Source organism: Alosa sapidissima, chromosome 2 (assembly GCF_018492685.1).
Source record: "Alosa sapidissima isolate fAloSap1 chromosome 2, fAloSap1.pri, whole genome shotgun sequence".
Taxonomy (NCBI): Eukaryota; Metazoa; Chordata; class Actinopteri; order Clupeiformes; family Clupeidae; genus Alosa; species Alosa sapidissima.
Genome location: NC_055958.1, coordinates 30,814,000 through 30,821,895, shown reverse-complemented (window position 1 = coordinate 30,821,895; position 7,896 = coordinate 30,814,000). Strand labels below are relative to the sequence as shown.

Here is a 7,896-nt window from a genome sequence, read left to right as displayed (position 1 = left end):
ATAATAGTCAGTCATTATCAATCACTTTTCTTTGCTGTTTATGATATACTCAGCAACATATCAAAAATATAGAAAATGACGTCATAAGACTGGCAGCCTTAACCCTCTTACCCCCCACAAGCACGCCATATGGCAACTGTGGCAAGGAAAAACTCCCATATTCCAGGAAGAAACCTTGAGCAGAACCTGACTTAATAGGGGGAGCCCATCTGCTTTTGGCTGGCTGCGCCCTCCAATAGTAGCAGATGTAGAATAATCTGAAATGTACAGTATCGGGGGCTCAGTCGAACAAGCTGTGGCAATAATGATAGTGTGACTGTGCATTAGCAATGTTTGCGCCGCTTCTACGGGGAAATGAGAGAAATCCAGCTGTTTTTTCATCCTTGTATTGTTTTCACCTCATCAATCACAGATGCACACAACACGAAAGCAAAGCCTCACCCATTTCAGCGCTTCTGGTACTCGCATTAGATAATCGGGTGTTCAGCTACTCAGTTAGGGGATGACTAAACAGATGCTGATCGTGTCTGAGATGTGACCTGTGGCTTTCTTGAGGTGCTCACTGTCAGGTTACAACTGGACGCAGTAATCAGGTTGGTACAGGGTTGTTAAAGAACCTTGTGTTCTGCAAAGTCTTTCACATACATACACACGCACACACGCACGCGCGCACACACACACACACACACACACACATACACACGCCTGGGCCCACAGGCGTACACACACACACACACACACACACACACACACACACACGCACACACAAACAAAACCCCAGCATCCCTCTAGCCATCTCACTGGCAGTAGATGTTTGCCTCTGCACCATTAAAAAATCTCCCTAGTGACCTGCACCACCCCCCATCTCCCAGACACACACACACCAGACACACACACACACACACACACACACACACCAGACACACACACACACACACACACACACACCACCCACACACACCACACACACACACACCAGACACACACACACCACACACACACACGCACACCACACACACACACATACACACCACACAAACACACACCACACACACACCTGGATGGTACACTCTAGTTGCCCTCATCACGACACGTCTGATGGTGCCTCAGCCCTCTCTGTGGCCCTGCGGCCATCTCACACATATGAAATATGACACGGGCAATTTGCCTCGACATCCCTCATGTTTTTATTGGCTTCATAAGCTGCTAGAGCACAGAGGGAGCCTGGGAGGCCTGGGGTAACGGGGGCGTAGGCTGACACTCTGGCCCAGCTTCAGACACCATATGGGGGCACAGAGTCAGACTCACGTCCTGGAGTGCACACTTGTTGGATGTTGTTTATTCATGAACTAGATACACAGTATCTATTTACGGTGGGGTACACTTGCTTATGGTAAATTAGGAATTGAGAAACCCAGTGGCCGTGGTAAAGTTCTCAGGCCAAAGACTGAAGTTTTAGGTTTTGAAATATAGAATAAGTATAGAATGATTGCCATTAATGGTCTTTAAGATTCTGCAACAGCTCCTGCTAAACATCTATCTAATCAAACCAAATCATCACCTGTGGATGTGATTTAATTGGATTCATTAGTATACTGTAGCCTGGATACCAGACTCTCTGACTTCGCAGAGAGTCTAGCCTACAGTAGATCCATTGGCAAACGTTTATTTCCTGGTTGGTGGACGCTTGTCTGAAGTTTGAAATCATTGGAGTCATTGGAGTCAATCACTGGAACCCTAACCCAAACCCTAATCCTAACCACTAACATTTGGTAATGACGGGACACAACGATAGCGATAGGCTTGCAGTAAACGTAATCACTCGTACTGTAGGAACACCCTCTGTTCGCTGGTTGGTTCGGAGACAAGTTGCCAAAGTAAACAAAGTGAACGAGAGCTATTCCAGACGGAGTACTGTAGGGAAAAGAAATCAAGCGGAAGTACGTAGGCAGGCGGAGGCCAGGCTAAGTGCGTAGGCAGGCGGAGGCCAGGCTAAGTACGTAGGCAGGCGGAGGCCAGGCTAAGTGCGTAGGCAAGCGGAGGCCAGGCTAAGTGCATAGGCAGCAGTGTTGCGCGGGTTTGCCCGATATTTTAATCAACCCGACCGCAACTCGGACCGCGAATATTTAGGACAAAATTATACCCGACCCGCGATCCGACCCGCTTATTTACAAAATGTGTGCTTTTGGTTATAGCCTGCGTGCAGTGTAACAGTAGGCCATTTCTGTAAAACAAACAAATTTATTTAGGCATGCAGGACATAATGTTTGCGCAGGAGAGAGAATGAGAATAAGAGCGCAAGCACGCACGCAACCACCAAGGATTAGAACACTAGGATAAGATTTGAAGCAGAGTGCGAATTACCCCACCATAATTGGGGGGTACTGCTCCTTCACTTCTTCTATGACCATCATGGTCCACTACCATATCAATCCCCATTGTGATCGCCAAGTGCAACATGTGTTGTGCAACACACATACAAGGTCTAAACATGCGACAAACTGATAATCAGTAGTCTACAGAATATCTCATTGTTATTATACTGTATATCCAAAAGAGAACTGTTTTGATCAACTCTCAAAAGTTAGAAGTTAAGTGCACTGAAATACCATTCTAATTACTAGTAAAAGTAATACCTTTACAAGCCTATTGCCTATTTCATGAAATATTGATTTGGTTTATTTTTAGATTTCATAACACCTGGAGGTAAGACCCAACCCTCTCATATAAACAGAAACCAATTTTCCGTTATAGTCTATGGTAATCAGTGTCAAATCAACACAATTGCTTAGAGATATGTGAAACCTGAGCAATCTTTAATGTGATTAAGGAGCATACTATGAAAAAACATACTGCCATTGAAAAACTAGCCTACAGAGCGGTAACCTACAAGAATCCAATAACCAGAACAAGCTGGGTGTCATTAACACTACAGTATCCTACTGTACAAATTAATCACATATACACATGCACACATACACTTTCCTTTTCCTCATAGTGTCTCTGTGAATAAAATAAAATCCTAGTTTCATTAAGATAGTATCAGGGTTCAGATGAACCTACATTTATTGAACTAAAAATATGAAATAATAGCTGTACTATTTAGCCTAGGCTACTTGGCTCTTTTTATGTTTCCACAGGTTTCACTGATGTTATGTAGGCTTACAGTAGCTACATCAGAACCTCTTGTGCTTAAAGGAAAATTCCGGTTTTTAGCACTTTAAGGCCCTTTTCTGGTTTGTTTTGGATGAACTAGAGTGGTGGACACCGACATTTTGACGATTGGTCCTGTCTCGACTTTTCTGACTCGTTTTGAATCGCCTTTTCACTTCTCAGGGTGGCTGGCAATGGGCATACTGTAGTAGGCTACTCAAACATGTCCTAAAACAACCCTTAACGTTCGTTTTCAAAACTGTGCAACTCACCGAGTGGTTAGTGGAGTTCGTTGACTATTAAAAGCAAATATATCGGCGCAAAGTATGATTCGTATTTGAACCTGAAGTATAGACGGTGGCGCAGTAATATCAACGTGCAATGACAGAAATCAATGGGATTTTACAAAATGCCAAATAAAAGACAACAGAAACTGTATTTCGCTACGCTACTTGTTTTGGAACATCAACGAACACCACTAACCACTCGGTGAGTTGCACAGTTTTGAAAAGCTTTAACACTGGTAGGCAGGCGGAGGCCAGGCTAAGTGCGTAGGCAGGCGGAGGCCAGGCTAAGTATATTGTAGTTTATCCAGCAAAAAGGTGTCTCATTACCATATGGTTTCTCAGATTATTGCGTGACAAAGAAAAGTAATATGGTAAATCTCAGAGCCACACAGTTGTCTGGGAAAACAAGAAAACATCTCAGCGAGATAGGTGCTGTGATTTGCCTTCAATTACAGTTCACCATTGAATACTAAGTGTTTGTGGAAATAGTGTACTTAATATTTAATTATGTAAATACTTCAATATACCTCTTACGTTAGCACAGGATATTACATAATTGATTCGCTGTCTTAGAGTCAGGAGTGCTTTCTGAGGGACCACTTTTTGTCTTAAGTAAAGGGCAGTTCACACCAAGAACAATAACTATAACGTTAACGACAAGAAAGTATCATTGTAACTAATATAAATGGCAACATCCACACATAAACTATAACGATGGATGGTTATAAACTATAACGATGGTGTTTGTGTGTCTATAACGATAATGGCATGGAGAATGATATTGGCGATCACTTTCAGAGCGATTGTAGGAGCAATAAAAAGCTGACAATCAAATGAATCCATCAAATTCATCAACACAAGAAGAAACTTACCTTTTCATTGATTAGTGTAGATGCTAATGTCATTATAGCTATTGTTATCTTTATAATTATTGTTATCTTTATAGTTATTGTTCCTGTGTGAACAGCCCTAAAGAATAGCCCTCTGCTGCTGAAAACTAAAGGTGGAAAACTAATGGATGAATCTGCATCCCTGACAAGACCACTTTTCTTTTTACAAGAAGACACTGGCACAAAGTTACAGGAAATGACAGAAAGAGCTGCGAGACCCTGGGGTTATTTCAGTAGCTGCGGGTGAGAGCCACTTCTCCATGGCTCAGTGGGAGACGGGATATGATGTAGATTCACAGAGCGCCGGCACAGTGGTCAGAGCACCGGGCAGCATAAGACAGTGAAACTTTAGATAGACAGAGACAAGCCACACAAATCCAGAGGGTGACTGAACACCACTGTAATGAAACTTCACTCACCCTGAATAGAGGGCAGGCCAGGTGCATCTGGTTACAGCCCGACAGAGTCATCCTGTATCATAACCTGAGATTGGGTTATGATACAGAGAGAGAGGGGAGGAGGTCCATGTGTACCTCAGGATAACCACTTGGATGCAGACACTAACAATGTGACAACCCACAGTCATATGCAGACAATGTTTGCCATCATCAGACATTGCAAGCAATACATCTCATCTACTTCAGAAGGCATTTGAACTGAGGTAAATGATTAGACAGAGGTGGACAGTGAGGGCAGAAGGAGAGGTATGGATCTGAGAGAGAGAACCAGAAGCCAAAAGAAAGAATGCACTTGTGTCTGTGTATTTGTTTTTGCCTATTTCAGACAAGATGAGGAGACTCAAGGTTGATCTGATCATGTAATAAAAATATATGTATTATATATATATATGATCATGTAATAATAACTGGAGCTTCACCTTCAAGTGAAATACAATAACCAACACTTTGAAACGGTAGCCTGCATTCATTCACACAGCAGCACATAACCTTTTGCTCATGTATTTATCCCTCAAGTGATAACAGCCATCAAAAACAATTCACAAGCCTTATTTCACTAATGCCAACAACAGATGCGAGCTACTGTCTGTCAGTAGTGCTAGTGCTCTGTGCAGTGTATCACATCTCACCCAGGCGTTTTCCTCTGGATTGCCCTGGCCTGCTGCATCTGGAGCCTCAGAAGGATTTACTTAACACATCCAAATTAATTAAAATGTCTTGATTCATTACTTACAATCTGTCAGTAATCCAACTGGAAACCTGAGTGCTTTCAGTCATTTTTAGAATTTTTTTGTCTTGGGTAAAGGAGGAGGGGAACTAATATGTATATATATATAGTATATATACATACAGTATATATGCATACAGTATATATATATATATATATATATATATATATATATATATATATATATATATATATATATATATATATATATATATATATAGGGCACTTTCTAAGGTAAGGGCACTTTCTTTGGTAAAGCACTCAAGCATGAAATATCAGCAATTGTGCCATTCCTACTGAGATACTTTTAAAACAAATGTGGCTTCAGAAGAGGTCTGTGAGTAGCCTACCTGTGTGGATGTGGTGCAGTTGTACACTTAGCTAGAGGAGAGAGGAGAGAGACGTGGGGTGTAGGGGCGAGAGAAGATAAGAAGGAGATTGTGCACAATAACGCAGCAGCAGCAGCAAACTGCCGCCCCCCCCCCCCCCCCCCCCCCCATCATCCCAAAATAACCCCCGCCCCTGCACCGTCCTCTTGTTATCAGCGGTCAAGAAGACGGTTGTTGGAGCTGTCTATCACAGGGGCTGGATGATTTAGATGAGGGTTCAGTGAGCAGACTGCAGACTCACCATTAAAGATCAGTTTAAACATTTCAAGGACCACTTACTCCTGAGGTAAGACCCCTAAAAGTTATACACTCAAAATAGCTGTCTAACTCCCTGTGAATTGGGGAGAGGCTTTGACATTTAAAGCAGAGACAAGCTGACATCATTTGGAATTAGCATCGCTAAAAGCATATGTATTGTATATGTATGTATTATCTATGAAGAGGGTTGTTTTGTATGGTGTAGGGGTAGGCTATGAGGGGCTACAGGTTTTATAAGCATACAAACGACGACAGGAAGCAAAGAACAAACAGCCCCCCCCAATTGAGCACCAGCTGCCTGTATGCATCCGCAGGCCTCAGAGCCCCACCTCACCACCATGCTGCAGAGGGAACATCTCTCCGTGAGACATCTGGGTCCTGGCACCGGGACCGGCAGTCAGATCGTCCTTTTTCCTGGAGAGATCCACAGGTCACAGGTGTTGGCTTAGATATTGCCAATGTGTTGCGGAACACTCCTGCCACTGACGCGGCAGCAGATCTATTATGGGTCAGTAACCCAAGGCAGGATTCTGGACAAGCAAACTAGAATGGATGGTGCAGCAATATGCGAGTGTTCGGTTTAGCTTTTTAAAGGCTTGCACAATGGAATAATAAGATGGGTCAGATACTGGCTTCGACTTCATTGACAGCCTCCTTTACATTATGCACCCAGTAACAAATTACCTTGATGACTTAAGTGTAGGCAATGGATGAGTGCAGCAGAGGAAAGACCATAGTGACATGCTTTTATTCTATTACAGTTTAGAACAGTTACAATAATCTGCTTAGTTCAAATACAATGTTACATGCTTTATAAAATGATGAGTTTCCATCTGTAGAGCACGTCCTTGTATTTCAACCAGTGCTTCCAAATCACATTTGAAGTCATTTGCTGAACTTTTACACCTACCTCACAGGTCTTTAGAATGCTGTAAGAATCTTGACGAAGGAAGTGGGGCATGCCAGGCAAGACTGTTGTTCGCTTATTCTGGTTGGAATCCTGAAATGCAAAAGGAAACACACAAACGCAAACAATGTTAAACAAAAACAAAATAGAAAAAGTCAGAGCTCATTAATATTCACATCATAGAATGCAGGATTCATATGTTCAATACTTACATGTGCATTAAGCCATCTAAGAATGTCGTGGAGCTTTGTGATGGCAGGGTCCCTTTTTCTGAAAAGGACAAGAAACATGGGCAGATATTCATCAAGTTCACTGAGGAAGGTTCTCCGGAGATCAGCAGACATCAGACAGTTGAATTCCATGAGGATGCAGTGAATGCAGAATATGACAACAAAAAAGAAAAGATAAGACATTAAAACTATATTTTGTGTTCATTCTACAGGCAATTCTGTTAATACCTGGTGACACTATAAAATAAATATGTTAATTGTAAGTACAGAAATGTCTGTTCAGGTCAACTTGCCTTCTGAAGGTGATAAAACAGTCAAATGCAGGGCAAGGGGCAAAAGCGGCTCTGCCGTCCGTGCTTCAGAGTATGCCTTCTGATGACCCTCTGATTCCACGTTGAAAATGGGCTCGGTTTACAGGTCCACTTCATTAACACTCTTCTTTAACAGAGATAAATTACAAGCATCTGAGATTTTAATGCACAAAAATGTGTTTGTAAGGGCATCATTGATATATCTGTTAAACATTACAACTACATGGCCTACAACAACTACATGGCCTACATTATGATACACAATATTATTCAGATTTGAATAAGG

General features: G+C 42.3%; 1 long non-coding RNA gene across 1 annotated transcript; it reads right to left on the bottom strand.

Moving 5' to 3' along the window:
- Window positions 1–6,289: 6,289 nt before the first annotated feature.
- LOC121702858 lies at window positions 6,290–7,341 on the bottom strand. Its single transcript, XR_006029210.1, has 3 exons — window positions 7,282–7,341; window positions 7,073–7,162; window positions 6,290–6,576 (listed from the first exon to the last, which is right to left on the bottom strand). It is a non-coding gene; the product is annotated as an uncharacterized LOC121702858 (long non-coding RNA).
- Window positions 7,342–7,896: the final 555 nt, after the last annotated feature.